This window comes from Chelonia mydas, chromosome 6, assembly GCF_015237465.2.
Source record: "Chelonia mydas isolate rCheMyd1 chromosome 6, rCheMyd1.pri.v2, whole genome shotgun sequence".
Taxonomy (NCBI): Eukaryota; Metazoa; Chordata; order Testudines; family Cheloniidae; genus Chelonia; species Chelonia mydas.
The window spans coordinates 64,576,618-64,594,002 of record NC_051246.2 but is presented as its reverse complement, the minus strand read 5'-3'; the positions used below and the strand labels follow the sequence as shown (position 1 = coordinate 64,594,002).

Genomic DNA, 17,385 nt, shown 5'->3' with positions numbered 1-17,385 from the left:
GCCTCATTGCCACCCTGCGTGTCACAAATGTTGGGGAGATGCCTGTATCACAGAAGAATTATAATGTCTTCAAATATTTTCCCGGCAGTTTGCTGCCAGGAGCAAACTCTGACTTTTCCTGTGTTTCAAGTAATAGTTAAGTGTAAAAAAAAAATTTCCGACTACAACTGTTTTCATACACAGGACGTAGCCCAGTTAAAATCAACATTTAAAAACAAACACATATTTTCCTGTATTACTAAGTGCCTTCAATTATTAAATTCTTATTACTTTTTTGCTGTTTATATTATTCACTTTTTAAATTTTTCTCTGCTCAACAATGAAAATAATAATAGACCGGTCAGTTTCATATTTGTTTCACATTTGTGCTCTCAGGCACCAGCATAACGTTGAAATGTTTGGATTGCAAACACTGCAGAAAGAAATGGTTATGTATTTATAAAAATTTACTTTTGAATTACGGTATTTTAAAATAACTTAACTGAAACATTTCTATTGCTCTTAGGTTTTATAAAAACTTTTTTAAGTTGCCAAATTTAAATTGGAGGTCAAATTTGACTTAATAGTGCGTCTTTAAAATAAAATTAATTTAGCAGAATGAGAGCTGTGGTGTTCGCTAAACAAAGTGACCAGTTGTCACAAAACTCGACCCACACATGCTCTATCAAGGATTAGAGTACAAACATTACAACATCAGAACAAGCTCTCATTGGCTGATTGGTAATCAAAGGCAGGACACTGTTGCCTAGAAACTTGTCTGAATAACCTTTTCCCAAGTGTCACATACACTTTTAGATATCATTGTCACATCATCATTTGTCATTCTTATGTTTCCTTACCCAATCAAAAAAAATGACTGCCACAAGTAACCAACCCATTTAATCTCTTTACTGATAATAAAGTAGAGACCAGTGGTTACAGCACAGATCTGGGCTTTCTGAGATTCCTGGACCCTTAGACAGAGCTCCAACCCCTAGACAGAGACAAACACCTACAAGATCTCTATCAAGCATTCTTACAACTACAATACCCACCTGCTGAAGTGAAGAAATAGATTGACAGAGCCAGAAGGGTACCCAGAAGTCACCTACTACAGGGCAGGCCCAACAAAGAAAGTAACAGAACGCCAGTAGCCGTCACCTTCAGTCCCCAACTAAAACCTCTCCAGCGCATCATCAAGGATCTACAACCTATCCTGAAGGACGACCCATCACTCTCACAGATCTTGGGAGACAGGCCAGTCCTTGTTTACAGACAGCCCCCAACCTGAAGCAAATACTCAGCAGCAACCACACACTACACAACAAAAACACTAACCCAGGAACCTATCCTTGCAACAAAGCCCGTTGCCAACTCTGTCCACATATCTATTCAGGGGACACCATCATAGGACCTAAATCACATCAGCCACGCTATCTGAGGCTCGTTCACCTGCACATCTACCAATGTGATATATGCCATCATGTGCCAGCAATGCCCCTCTGCCATGTACATTGGCCAAACTGGACAGTCTTTACGTAAAAGAATAAATGGACACAAATCAGATGTCAAGAATTATAACATTAAAAAACCAGTCAGAGAACACTTCAATCTCTCTGGTCACTCGATTACAGACCTAAAAGTGGCAATCCTTCAACAAAAAAACTTCAGAAACAGACTCTAATAAGAGACTGCTGAATTGGAATTAATTTGCAAACTGGATACAATTAACTTAGGCTTGAATAGAACCTGGGAGTGGATGGGTCATTACACGAAGTAAAACTATTTCCCCATGCTTATTTTCCCCCCTACTGTTACCCACAACTTCTTGTCAACAGTTGGAAATGGGCCATCCTGATTATCACTACAAAAGGTTTTTTTTCTCCTGCTGATAATAGCTCAACTTAACAGATCACTCTCATTATAGTGGGTATGGCAACCCCCATTTTTTCATGTTCTCTGTGTGTGTATATATATATATATATATATATATCTTCCTACTGTATTTTCCACTGCATGCATCCGATGAAGTGGGTTTTAGCCCACAAAAGCTTATGCTCAAATAAATTTGTTAGGCTCTAAGGTGCCACAAGTACTCCTTGTTCTTTTTGCTGATACAGACTAACATGGCTACCACTCTGAAACCTTTCCTTCACTGGTATCTCAAGTACCAAAATATGAAAAGTATGTCTCTCCAGTCGGAATGTGATACCCTCCCTCATTCCCATCCCTGGGATGTAGCCAAAAAAATGGAGTAACACACACAAACTTAAACTTGGAGTAAAAGCAATCACAAAAATTAATGGAGCTCCCCCTCTGACGAACAGGTGTAATTCAGTAGCTGTGCAATATTTTTAGAAATGGATGTCTTCTACTTATGGACTTCATCTTTGAAAACTGATCTAATTCTAACAAACCTACAAAAGAATCATGCCTTTTATTACCTTTATGGTGATCACTAATACCTCACAATGTCAAAGTCAAATCTCAGACCTTGTTTCCAAAACATGTAATTATCTCCAAACTGTATATTATCGTAATATTAAAATAAACTGGCTGTTTTATACCTCTATCACAACCCTCTACTGGTTGGCATCTGAACTGCTCAACTCCATAGGATAGCCCCCATGCTGTTCACATATAACAGATATTCTCCTTTATCCCAAGCAGCAAGGGCTTGCGCTTTTGGAAGGTGGCGGGAATCTGAATTTTCTCCCTATTGTCTTTGTGAAGTTTTTAATGGCCATGGAGAGCATCAGAGTGGCAACAGTGAAGTCCTACATCATTATGGAATTGTTACCATACCTTACTGTCTTGCTTCTCTTGCTATCTCATATTAGCTGATCTCATCCTGGTAGATTTCAAAGTATTTCACAAACTATTCACCAGATCCTGTAGTCCCTCCAGTGGGCTGCCAATTAAAAGCCTCACTGGATAATGTGCCTTTGAGAGGACTGCAGGATCAGACCCTATATTTATTTTGATCTGCTTACACTGCACCCATCAAGCCACTCCAAGAAAATGTACACAACATTATAACACCAAAATCAAAAAACAAAGAAGGAGACTTCCTCCTCCTCAAGAATTTACCTGGAATGTCTTTCCCACAATCACCTGCTATGCAAAAGCCTGAGACGATACATGGTCCCAAGAGGGTGCCCTGAAACTCAACGGGTTTGGGTTTTGTTAGATTAGCAAGAATTCCAGAATAGCAAACCCTCCACTGAGAATGCCCAGCAACCAGACATTCAGACCTAGGCACTATGAGCAAATATACAGTAACAGGGGAATGGGAGTCTCAGAGGTAGCCAGGAACCACACACAATAAAGTCTGGGAGCATGTCTTATTCCATGGGCCAGTTAATGATAGGAAAGTAAGGGAGCGGTCATTTGATTCACAAACATCTACAGAATTTCAATGGTGTCACCCTCGGCGGCATTGCAGGGATACTCCCTCACCACCTCCCCAGCTCCCAGCACCACATCTTCTGGTAGATGGAAATGTTGATAACACAATGTCATTGGCAATGCGTTGAGCTGGATTTCATTCAAAAGTCCCTTCTCTCAGGAACACAGTGGTACCAACCATGACAAACCTAGAACAATTATGTAGATATATATTCGAAAGAATGTTTAATTATATCTTAGCACAGATACGTCAAACATGCAGCCCTCACAAAAAGTTAAATTATGGTCCTTAACTAACAATATTGTGCTATCCATTAATGCTCAGAACATGATACCCAATTAATTTTTTTAATGTGACAGATTAATATAAATGGAAGGAGGGCTTCAAGTTCATTTGCCATCATCAGCAAAAAAGAAGAGGACCAATGGTATTGATTGTCAGCTTTGTTTATTATGCCAAATGAGTTGTAATGAGGCACTGGTTAAGACATCAGCATCAAGCCAAAAATTACAAGAATCGAACAGCATGCACAAAATTATGTAATGTATGTTAAATAACTAATTACAATCTCAAAGTAACGTATTACAAAATCCTTGTTTTTACTTTTGTCTCAATCATTTTTAGGCATCAATGGGGAGATGAAGAGTACCAACTAGTAGCAGAATCTTTGGAGAATACCACAGTGGAGGACCTACTTAAACACAGCACTCAGTGGCGTCTTACATGCTATGAGAAGTGTGCCCATAAATTGGCTTTGGCAAGGCAGGTTGAGGAAGTTCATCAAGGATCAGGAGAAACATGAAGATGACGGGACAAATGCCAGGTGTTGACAGGTGTTTGCTGCTCTTTATTTGATCTGTCAGGACGGCTAATTGGAATTTGCACCTCACAGCTCTGGAAGACTTTGTGACTGTGTTCACTCTAAGGTGCATGCCTGCGCAGCCACACAAGAGATTTCAAGGGGCACACACCTGATTAGTGCAGGCACACACCCAGCACAGGGGGCGTAGGCACAGGTGGGCCTGGAGGATGTGTAGGGTGAGGTGGGGAATCGGGGTAGGTGTGGGCAGTGGGGTGAGATGGGGGGTGGTGATGGGAGAGCTTGGGGCATGCAGAGCTGTGGCGGGGAAAGAGGCCTCTCCCCCAGTCCCGGGGCTGCGACAGGGAGAGCGGGCTTTTAAAAAATATATATTATATTTAGGTTTTTTGTTTCTACTGGTAGTGCACATCCACACATTACCTCAGTATTGGTGCTGCACATAAAATTCATTCCGCAAATCGATGGAAAAAATTAGAGGGAACATTGCGGTTTGTGAAATAGTTTTTTGCTTTAGATTTAACCAACTGTTCTGCAATGATTGCCCTATACCTCACTGAAATAGCAGGTGGAAAAAAGTCTGACCCTGACACATGGGAGGAATTTCAAAAAGGAAATTGACTTGTTAAAAAGGGTCGCCAGTTCCCTTCTGTGTACTTGGTTCAGCTGAAAACCTAGAACATGAAAACAGAGCAGTGAAAGTCATTATGGGGTTGGTAACACAGCATCCAAATACTCTTTCCTGGTATTTCCTGTCAACTGCAGAAGTCCATCCAATTTAGAACAAAACATTAAGTATAGCTGGGATGATGTCCCCAGAAGTAAGCAAGCACCATCTAGACTCATAAGGCATTGTTAAATGCCAAGAAGGGGGAATTTTAAAGCTACAGGATGAGTTTACTCATGCTGGCAACCTATTCGAGTACGACAGACAGGAGCTCATTAATATCGTGATGAAAGCAGTCTTCAGGGATATGATAGCTAAAGATGTCAGTCAAATGGATACTTTAGGTCACCACAAGCATGAAACCTTCAAAATTCAAAGAATTATCCAAGGCTCCATCAATCTATGGGCTCTGATCAAAAACAGACTAAAGCTGTGCTCGAATGCAAAGAAGAAAGTCAAAGTGAAGGTGTGGCAGGACTATTACAGGGCTAACCACAGACAGGTCGTTGTTTGCTCATTTCCTGGTTGTGTCCAGATCTCAGTATGAGCTTGATCTAGGTGAGACTTGAAGTATGAGTTTTCCGTGGTACCACAATGGACATTTCAATACGACAGAACAATTTATATGTGCCGGGCAAAAAGCAAACTAATACGTATCCTGCATGGCTTCCTAAGCCAGCATCTACTGACAACATGACCAGTATCTTATGTACCAGAGGCCTTTCAGCATAGAATCATAGTTGGTATGGCTGAGGTACAAGCTCTTGACAAACCAAAAACTGTTAATACCTGCTGAGATTTGGCTGAACACTTCATTATGGGGCTACAGAGAAAATATTGGCCCTATGGCGAAGTCCACCTGGTGTTTGATACATATGCAGAGGAATGAATTAAAAATATTACCAGAAAGAAGAGACTCCATGATATTGCACCTGTCCAATACAAAAATCACTGACTTCATGAACATCTCCAACGTCACAGTGAAGAAGTTACTGTCTCATACTCACACAAAGGATGAGTTAACCACATACCTTACAGGAAAAATACTCCAGCATGTGAAGAATTGCTCTAAGAATTTTGTCACTGGATGGCATAATGAAGCTGCTGCCTTGCACTGTTCAGTAGAGTTTCTTCATAGTTCCCATGAGGAAGCTGACACTAAAATTATCTTGCATGTCATCAATGCCATAGAAAAATCAATGCTACTAAACTCCAGATCTTTGCACAAGACACAGATGTTCTAGTGTTTCTGTGAGACACTACCAAGATTTTTGCAAGATTCTGGTTTCCCATTTATGCTGCTGGGAAATAGAATCGCTGACTCTCTCTCAGAAGGTGTGTTCCTATCATTCACACCATTAAAAGCACCACACTGCCAGGTTTCTTCACCCTTTCAGGATGTGACACTACTGGAAGGCTGGCAGGGAAGAACAAATTATCTTACTGGAAGGCATTTGATTCAGCTTCCAAAGACTCTCCTCTCTCTCGGGATCCTCAGAACAGCTGAGAGTCTCTCTGATGAGGTCATAACCGCACTGGAGGCGTTCATATACTGAGTTTACCATTTGAAGACCAACATTATGACACTTGCAGAGCTAGGCTTGTGGGTGTTTTCCAAGAAATAGACAAATGGAGAAAAACTGCCACTGACAAGGGATGCATTCATACCTGCTATCAAGAGACCAAATTATCAAGCAATGGAATGGCTCCGGGATGATTGAGCGGATCCAGAAACCCTCACTATCAGGCATGGATGAGTCTTGGGGGATGGACTGATCAAACCAGTTATGTGTGAAATATCACGTGCTCCCAAATCAATCCTTCAGGTAATCAAAAGCTCGTATGCAAAGACCAGGATGTTCACTGTCCTGCAAATGTTTGGCCAGCAGCCTGCCTTGTACAGAGATGTGAGAGTGTGGCGCAGATGAGGATCAGTGTGACAAGTCTAGTAGTGGTGCCCTAGACAGAGAGGACACGTATGATGACTTTGATAAATAAATGGTTTCACTCCTACATGTCAAGGCTAACTATCCTTGGATTACCAAAGATCAACATCTTTTTTATATAAGCATTGCATCACTGTGTTAAAGTATAATTTTAAAAAGTTGATTTTTATACATTTTCCCAAATACATAACTACATAATTGTAGTAGGTTTGTCAGGTTTGGTACCATTGTGTTCATGCAGAAAGGGTTTTTGAATGATACCCAACTTGACCCATTTCCGACAACATCGTATTATTAAAATTTCCAACAACTGGAGGACCTGAAGCTGAGAGGTGGGGGTCTGAATCTCCCCTGCCACACCACAGAGGATGACACCGTTTAAATTATGCTTCTGTAGAATTTTACGAGTCAAATGACACCTCCCTTACCGCTCTATCACTAACTTGCCCATGGAATGAGATTTTACTGCGTTATGCTCCCAGGCTAATATTGGCTTTTATAGATCTAAATCAATACCTTGGACAAGATTTATGGAGCTATGCCCATTTATGCTCTTTTAGAGTTTGTACCCCTTGAATTTTACAACTAGGACACCTATACAGAGATTACTACAAGCACCACTGAAGTGCAGTCACCTCCGAAGTGGAGCACTGCAGCCATTTGACAGCACAAAGCAACTTAGAATCCCTTTTTTTCCCCACTAGTTGCAATGGAGCAGCAGAACTCAAGGACAGAAGTTTGATTTTCAGAGCTTCTTTATAATATGTACTTCTGGTAGATGCTGCCTTAATTCAAGACAAACGTATCAGCCTGAGGGGGATGATCCAGCAAGAAAGGAGTTCACTGATCATTCAAGACTTGCCAGCTTACCCCATCAATGCTGATCTAATGAGCACTAATGCTCTAGCCTTGTGCAACTGAAGGAAAGATAACACATGATAGTGAAGACTTAATGGACAAGAGCCTCTTTATATGCTAATCCAACTTTTATGAAGAGCTTGAAAAGAAGCTGTGGAGAAGGGGAAGGTTTAGGAGTGGGGTTGCTCTGAACTACTGTACTAGATTTGATTAGCTGGGTTTAATGGCAATACGCAAGCAGAGGATGACATAAATCCTTCCCTGCCCTCCACTAACGGGAACCAGTTCCAATTCCCCACTCAGTGTGGAATTTACAGTGTACAAGAGAAACTTCTAAAGCTGCCCAGCTTCCCTTCAGGCTAATATTACATTAAAAACAGTTATGAACATGCACACATGCAACCTCAGAAATTACCTATATCTTTTGCATTTAGTGGGATGGGGTGGTGGGAAGGAGTTAGGTGCCTTTAAGTTTATGAACAACCTTTGACTTGTAACAGACATCAATGGGTGTATCACTTACAAAGAAGCTGACAGGAATGTGGCATGCTAACCAACCAGAAAGAGGCGCGTCATTCCAAACTGGCACAGATGCTAGTATCTGTTGCTGCAGAGCCAGAGCTTCAACTCAGTTTGCTTTCTTTCCTACTCACTATCAGACAGAATCACCGCCTAAACTTCATGTCACAAGCGTCCAGCACAGATGGTATTTGTACCTTAAAGTGCAGATATAGGCAGAAAAGTGGAACTGTAAAAAACATCGTATTTATCCCCTCTCCATGACAACAGGGGATGGATCACTTGATACATTGCCCTGTTCTGTTCATTCCCTCTGAAGCACCTGGCACCAGCCACTGTCAGAAGACAACAGACTGGGCTAGATGGACCACTGGTCTGACACAGTATGCCCATTCTTGTGTGACTTCCAAATCCAGCTAGCTCAGTTTTCAAAAGAATGTGCTTTTTCTGGCTGCCAGCACACAACCTTCATCTAGGATGTGAGAAACTATCTGGGTCTTTTTGCCTTACACATCATCATGGATAATGGAGAGACTAGAAACTGACCAGATAACTCTGTTGCTGACTTAGAATGCAGAACAGACTCCAGTTCACTCTACTACATCTGTATTGGGCTTGCAGGGCTAACAGGAGGAAACATTTCTTGTGATGATACAAGCAGCAGACCTTACTCAAATGTATTTATGGGAAGCAGATCTGAGAAGCAAAATGGGGCCATTTTTATATATTCACTTGTTGGCTATGACGAGCACAGGTATTGCCAGTATATTTAGCTCCCTTGGTGCTAAATCTTCCTTTGAAAATAAACAAGAAAATAGTCACTTTCACCTTCTTGTTACACATAGGTTTTTCTCTGGAAGGTGGAACTCCCACTGCTGGACGCTTAAAATTCATCCCCAGTGCACTTCAGTTTAGACGAAAACCAAAAGTACCTTTGTAGAGTCTTTCTTCACTCTCAGTCCACGTAGGAGCTGACAAAGCAGAACAAACCAATCATTCTTCTAGTCAGGATCCTGTCTCCATCTGTGACCAATGCCTTATGCAAAGAAAGATGCAAGACCCCCAGAACATATCTAAATATACAAAACTCTCCAGTAGGGGAAGGTGGAGAAAGGAAAAAATATCTCAATCTGACTCCCACTGGTAAACAACAAGTTTACTCAGAGCAATTGACCCTGTTTCCCCAGAATAATTAACCCAAGGGGAAAAGAATATTCCTTCCCTTTAATTAGCATTACAAATTTTCTAGTCTATCTTGCTGAGGGTGGCAGGCAGTTTGGCACTGAAAAGCCATGTCTGGAAGCCCCTTCACTTTATTTATTTAAATATGACTTTTATTAAATGAAATCCAGAAACACACAAAATCCCGAGGGTGACATAGCATCAACAGAAATAACCACTACCCTGCTACTTGAATGGCTCTAGTGCCATGACAAACAGCTCCCTTTTATATGCCACTGTAGCCTTCACCTCCTCACAAATAGTAGGCTTTACCAAATCTTTACTGTTTTGTAGCCGTCTTTTCAGGACACTTTCCTTTCATTTTCCGTGAAAAATTTGCTTCTCTGCCTTCATAGTTTCAGAGAGTTTAAGGCCAGAAGGGACCATTCGATTATCTAGTCTGACTTCCTGCATATCACAGGCCATTAAATTTCACCTAGTTACCCCTGTTTTGAACCCAATAACTTGGGTTAGACTAAACCATTCCGTACTCAGGAGACTAAACTTTCTTGTTCTCTGCAGGCAACTCCATCATCCTGCCAGTCACTTAGGCCCATAACCTGGTTATCATCTTTGACCTGAACCCCTCTCTAGGTCCTCACATCCAGGCTATGATTAAGTCTTGCAGATTCCTTCTCCATAACATATTTAAGAGAGGGCCCTTCCTATTCATCCACACAGCTAAAATGTTCATCTAGGCTCCCATTATCTTGTGTTGGAAATACTGCAACATTCTTCTCTCTGGTCCAGAGAGATGCAATCTTGTTCCACTTATATCCATTCAGCGTGCCGCTACAAAGATCATTTTCCTGACCCAGCGGTTCTCAAACTGTGGGTTGGGACCCCAAAGTGGGTTGTGACAGGGCTGGCATTAGACTCACTGGGGCGTAGGGCTGAAACTAGGGTTGCCAGGTGTCCGTTTTTTGACTAGAACGCCTTGTCAAAAAGGGACCCTGGAGGCTCTGGTCAGCACCGCTGAATGAGCCGTTAAAAGTCTGGTCAGCGGTGCAGCGGGGGCCCGGCGCTAAGACAGCCCTAGCTCCGCACAGCTCCTGGAAGTGGCCGCCAAGTCCCTGCGGACCCAGATGCTTGAGCGGGCAGGAAGGCTCCACGTGCTGCCCACGCCCCAAGTGCCGGCTGAGCAGCTCCCATTGGCCGGGAACTGTGACCAACGGGAGCTGCGGAAGTGGCACCTGCAGGCGTGGGGGCGGCACCTGCAGGTATGAGGGCAGCACTCAGAGTCCCCCTGGCCACCCATGCCACAGGAATCTGGCGGCTGCTTCCTAGGAGCTGTGGTAAGCACCACAGGGACCCCACACCCCAACCATTTTCCCACACCTCAACCCCCTGCCCCAAGTCCCCTCCCAAACACAAACTCCCTCCCGGAGCCTGCACCCCCCTAACCTCCTGCCCAGCCTGGAGCCCCATCCTGCACCACAAACCCCTCATTCCCAACCCCACTCCAGAGCCCGCACCCACAGCCAGAGCCCTCACCCCTCCCACCCCTACCCCCTGCCCCAGGATGGAGCGCTCTCCTGCACCCTGAACCCCTCAATTCTGGACCCACCCAGAGCCCACACCCCCAGCCCAGAGCCCATACCCCCCTCACCCTATTCCCCCTGCCCCAGCCCAGAGCCCTCTCCCGCACCCAAAACCCCTCATCCCTGGCCTCAGCCCATAACCTGCACCTCCAGCCAGAGCCCTCACCCCCCTCCCCACCCCAACCCCCTGCCCCAGCCTGGTGAAAGCGAGTGAGGATGGGGGAGAGTGAGCAACGGAGGGAGGGGGAATGGAGCAAGAAGGACGGGGCCTCAGGGAAGGGAAGGGGTAGGGCAGGGGTGTTCAGTTTTGTGCAATTAGAAAGTTGGCAACCCTAGCTGATGCCCGAGGGCTTTGGCCCTAGGTAGTAGGGCTCAGGTTACAGGCCTGGGCTTCTGCTTTGGCCCCCCACCCTGGGCGGTGGGACTCAGGCAGACTCAGGCTTCAGTCCCCGCTCCTGGGCTCATGTAGTAATTTTTCTTGTCAGAAGCGTGTCGCAATGCAATGAAGTTTGAGAACCCCTGTCCTAGCCCATTGCTTTGACCATGTTCCCTCTCATTATATCCCCCTGCTGCCTCCCCCGTCTCTATCACATCAAACGTAAGCTGCTTGTCTTCATTTTCCAGGCCCTTCAAGACCTATCCCTACCCTACCTATCATCTCTCATTCAGTACTGAAAGGTCAACTCTTCCCTCTGATTAGCCCAGGAAGCCGGATTCCATCACCCCTTTGTTAAATTTTCAAACAAGCACCTTTTTGCTTTCTCCCATGCTGCTGCTCATGTATGGGAGAAGCTACCTGTAAACATCTGCAAAACTAACTCATGATCCTCCTTCAAAACACTCCTTTTCTGTGATACCTACAAATAATTTGACAACAGTTCGACTGCTGGTGATCATGCTGACCAATATTGTTTCACTATTTCCTTGTACTACCCCATCTGTCTGTATCCCACTGTTGTCTCTTGTCTTATACATAGATTGTAAGGTCTTTGGAGCAGGGGGTATTTTTCTGCTCTGTATTTGTACAGCACCTAGCCTAACAGGGTCCTGTCTCCGACTGGGTGCCATGATAATACATATAATAACACTAATAATGTGCACCACAGGCAGAAAACAGGAGACCAAGATGCCACCGATGCCCAAGGCTCCTGCAATGGCAGGGAAATGATTAGGTGAGATATGACCCGATGATCCAGCAGGCAATCCATGCTCCATGCTGCAGAGGAAGACAAACCCGCACCTTACCAGTCTCTGCCAATCTGAGCCGGGGGGAGAATTCCTTCCTGCCCTCAAATCTGGTGATCAGTTTGAACCTGAGCAGATGAGCAAAACACACCCTCCAGGCGTCAAGACGGAGGATTCGCTGTACCACTTCAGAGCACGGGTCCACCCTGTATCCAGTTGTGGCCAATTGCTGATGCTTCAGAAGAAGATGGGAAAAACCCCTCAGAATACATCTAGACAATTGTGTATTAGAGAAAAGAAACATTCCTTCCTGACCCCAGCAGGCAAATGGCTGAAGCTCTTGAAGCATGAGATTGTCATTGTCTTACTGCAGAGTTGCAAATATTATGAGCATGTTGAGGGCAATGGAGAACTTCCCATTGTCTCCATGGCCCATAAAAGAAGGGAATGGACACTATGGTTCATAAAGTCACAGATTCCAAGGCCAGAATGAATTACCACAACCATCCAGCCTGCCCCCCTGCATACATAGGCTGTAGAATTTCTCCCAGAAACTGGATTAAGGTATATCTTTTAAAAAAAGATATCCTATGTCTTCTTAATGATGAGCCCACCACCTCCCCTGGTAAGCTGTTCTAATATTTAATTTCCCTCATTGCTAGGAAATTGTGTCTTATTTCAAGGCTGAATTTGTCTAACTTCAGTTTCCAGCCATTGGATCTTTTTATGCCTTTGTCAGCAAGGTTGAAAAGCTCCCTGTAATCAGCAGGAATCCTAGAAATCCGTTTGCCATGGAAAAATGCAGATTTTGCATTTTTACACAGAATCTTTAGTTTTTACATTTTGTGAAAAAATAAAAACCAATAAGAACCCTGTCTATCTGCACCTCCATTATCCAGCTCTCCCTACAAACCAGGGCTGACAGCCTGAGCCTTGCCACCCAGGGATGAAACTCCCCAGATTATTTGAATTTTTGATTATCCAGTCTGGCCCCAATCCCAATTACATCGGACAAATGGGGCTCCGCTGTATACCAGTTGAACACAATGTTTTATTGATACCTGTATATATTGTGGCTTGGGAAACTAAAATTCAGTGTCTCATTTTAATCATGGAAAAATGCAAATTTTTATTTTTTTTAAATCAGAGAATTTTGTTTTTTTTTCAATCACAGAAAACTAGGATCCCTGGTGATCAGCTCTCTCATTCCACATGTAAGCATTTATACACAGTGATCAAGTCACCTCTCAACCTTCTCTCAATAAGACGAATAAGTTGAGCTCCTTAAGCCTCACATTGTAGGCTTGTTTTCCAGCCCCTGGATCATTTGTGTGACCCTCCATGAGTTTTTTTTTACACTAATCTGCAGTACTGTGAGAATGCCAAGATTTGACCCTTATGGGCAGAACTGCTGCTATGACAAGTCATTATTAATCAAATAGGTCAACCATTTATTCTGGATTTATTTATTTTTGTTTGATTAGGGTGTTTTGCTTGTTTGTTATAACTGGGCCGTAGTTCTGTCAGTTCTGGAGTTTATATTATATATAGTACTGTGACCAGGGCAAGCCACTGGAGGGGTGTCTGCAGTGCAATTGGGAGATGTAACTGCAGCATGTGTAGACATACCTTAGCTAGCTTTGACCTAAGCTAGATCAAAGCTAGCACAAGGAACTAGGGCAGTTAAACCATGGCAGCATAGTTAGCAGCCACTCAAGTAGAAATGTAGGATCCTGGACTGGCAGAGCTAGCCCATGAAGCTGCCCAGATTGCTGTGGCTTCATTGCCATTGTTACTTGAGCTAGCTCGGGCACATCTATAGGTGCTACAATTACAATGCCTGATTGCAGCGTAGATATAAGAGGCAAGACTCCTAGAGGCTATTCTTTGCTCTGCCACTGATTCACCGTGTGACCTTGAACAAGTCACTTACTTTCTGTCTGCCTGAGTTTTCACCCATGTGTAGAATAGATACAATAATACTGACCTCCCTTTTGGTCATGCTGTGACAACCTCAATAAAGGAGAAAGTAAATATTTTTTCCAGTGCCTGTATGCCACTTTTCCTGGGTAGGGGGAGATAAGCTAATAAAATGCACATAGAGTACAAAGTATCAGGAGGATCTCAAAGCATTTTGTGTCTGTACAGCATGTAGCACAATAGGGTCCTGACACATGACTAGAGCTCCTAGGCCCTACAATAACAACAAAAAATAATAAGTGAGCCTTGCTCTTCCTGTTATCCTTTGTTGAGAGGCGGTGTTAACTAATGGTTAAACCAAGGGATGGGAGTCAATTCCTGGGTTGTAGGCCCAGATCTACTACTGACAGTGCCTCAGTTTCCCCTTTTACAAAATGGTAATAGTGTCTCTCAAATGGAAGGGTCCTCTGCATAAGCAGTGCAGAATAGGCCATCAACATGTACAACACAACTCAGGGAGGAGATTCCCTACCATACCCCATCCACTTTGAAGTGTAATACATTTTTCCCAGCAGCAATGAATTGTGTCATTGTTGGGAACATGTTCACTACTGTCATCTATGTGTGGAATATGTTGGACCAGCTCATTATGACCGCACTTCAGGGAAGTACTTAAGCTGAGGTTTAAATCCCATTGATGTAAATAGGACATAAGAATGTCCTTAACATTAGGTACATAGTGAATGGCTTGCCTGACTTGTAGCCTGCAGTGGCTGCTGCCAGTAGAGGTCTCATTGTAACAATTGCTGTTTTTCTGCTCACTCAATTTTTTGAAAAATTTTCCTTTGGGATTTATTATCTATCATAGAATCATCTATTGCTATCAAGTCCCCGACCAATGCAGTATAAGTATTAATGTATTTGCATACATGAAAATGAAAGGATGTTGCACTCTGAGTGCTTTATTTCTTTTACAGACACTGGATAAATACAATTCAGGTAATCAAATTCACCATCCTGCCTATGAATATTTTCAGCTCCTGGAGGGACCATCTTTTCCAGCAGGCAAGAGGGAAATAAGAGGATCCTCCTGTTATTAAGCAATGCAACAAACTGAAAGGAATACTGAAGCTGGGAAAGCTTCCTTGCCTCTGGTGGGAAGGAGAGCAGGTCCAGCTTCTGAACCCTGGCACCTATCAGGTCCAGCGCAAGAGGATGCCAAAACCAGACAAGGAAGCCCTGGTGTGACACACGAGCTTGGACAGGGGCTTGGGAACCTCCTAATATTCCAGCCGTCACAAATGTCTAAAGGTAGCTTAAGAAATCCCGGTACCAAGGACTAGGGATGGGCAGAAGCCAGATTTTCAGTTTAGTGGGAACCTCAAGAATTTCAACGTTCCCCCCCCCCATTCCGAAAAAGGAAAAAAAAAAACTAAAAAGGAAAGAAGTTTTCTGCAAACACAAAATTCTGAAAATTTCTTCATTTCAATAAAATCAAAACATTTGATTCCCAATCCAGCCTTTTGAAAAACTAGTTTCATGTCAAAACAATGAATGGCATTGGGCAGAGAAAAATTGAGCCATGCTGTTCAGAAAAAGCAGGGCACATGGACACTATTCAAACACCATTTCATTTGTTTCCCAAAACAAAAATTTCCCCAAATCAACAGAAAATGCTGTGTGTCAAAGGTGACCCGTTGCTTTGCCGAAGGGACCAGGTTAATGTACATTGTTCAGCCAGCTCTACCAGGAAGCCCCCAGTACAACGCAGGAGGGTCCCTGCCCCTCATCTCAATCAGCTCTGGCTGAATGTGAAACACATAAAGAAACTTTGCCTACCCTCCACCTGCCCCAGTGCATGCCAGCCCCAGCTCTTCACAGCCACAGGGGACAAAGGAAGGAGGGGAAGACCGGCACAGCGTGGAAGGCGCCGGGAAAGAGCAGAACCGGGGGGCTGGGACAATTTGTATAATGGGGGTGCTGTATAATGGGGGTGCTGAGCGCTATTGAACCAAATGTAAACCCTGTATATATATATGATGGAAACCACTTCAAGCCAAGAGGTGCAGCAGCCGCCCCAGCACCCCGGACGCTGCAAGTGCCAGGGGTCTCTCCTGCCTGTGCCCTGCCGTCTGATCAGCCAGGGCGGGCAAGCGCCGGAGCCTGGGGCGAGGCGAGGCGCCTTCCCTTCGCTGGGAGCCGGGTCTCAGCGCCTGCCACATGCCCCACGCGGATGCCGATTCCCGGGAGAGGGCGACAGATCCTGACCCGGGATCGTCTGTGTGGCTCCAGCGCCCAGCTCATGGCCGGCCCCGGCTCCCCTCGCAACTCCCCGCAACTCCGCTCCAGCTGCGCTGGCTCCCAGCCCCCGCCGCTGCCCTCCCGCTGGGTTTGCCTTCCGCAGCCCCGGGCAACCCCCTCCCCCCCCCCGCCGCCTCTGCCCTGGAGCCCGCTTTGTTCCGGGTGGGAGGTGCCCCCTCACCCCCCTTCCAACTCCTCTCCCGCGGCAGGAAGCGGAGCCGGAGCCAGCGCAGCGAGAAACCGAAAGCAACAGAGGCCGGGCTCCAGAGCCCTCCCTCCGGCTCCCACGCCGGCCCGGCATCCCCCAGCCCAGCCCAGCATCCGCCAGCTCCGTTGCGGGAGGCCTGGACTGGCTCCCACTGCCCCTACCCTGGCGGAGATGGGGCGAGCGCGCTCCAGGGCAGCTGCTGCGGCCACGCTCTGCCTCGCTCCTGCCTCTCCCGCCTCCTCCGCTCAGCCGCGCATTGTCTTCCTCGCCTCCATGGATGGCTCGAGGCGGCGGCTGCTGGAGATTAAATGTTCCAGTGACACTAACCCGTAGCATGGATGCGGTTGCAAACTGCACATGCTCCCTCCTTACAGCCGGCCTTCTCCCGCACCAGCCCTTAACTCCTTCGCTGCTGTTCTGAGCCAGCTCTGGTACAGGGAGGTGATGGTGGAGGGGACTTTAGCAGGGAAAATCATCTGGCTGCAGGCCTCAGCTCACCTGCTCCCACCCCCTGGCCTTCTGCCTGCACCTACAGCAGCTCCTATAGAGCAGGGTCGGCTTTCCAGGCACTCTCTCTGGCTTGCTAAGGGTTAATTCAGGTCACCGTTCCCCGCTGCGCAGTTCTTCCAATTTTTAATAATTTACCTGGTAAATTTACACGCAAGGACTTTGCATCATCTGTAGCTGCTAAACACAGAAGCAACTCAGGTACCAGCTCCTGAGAATTTAAGATTTGCTAGGTGCCATCAGACTCTTGGTCCACCAAGGCAGGTAACTGACTTCCTGGTGATGCTTCAGAATCCTGGTGTTACAT

At 45.1% G+C, this 17,385-nt stretch overlaps 1 protein-coding gene across 1 annotated transcript in view; it reads right to left on the bottom strand.

The window, feature by feature from the left end:
- The window catches only part of TMEM229B (transmembrane protein 229B), a 64,071-nt gene extending 47,116 nt beyond the window's left edge, over positions 1-16,955 (bottom strand). Inside the window, exon 1 of the mRNA XM_043548115.1 lies at positions 16,733-16,955. The gene's annotated coding sequence lies outside the window, so the exon portion shown is untranslated. The remainder of the gene's footprint in view (positions 1-16,732) is intronic.
- Between the last annotated feature and the right edge of the window lie 430 nt (positions 16,956-17,385).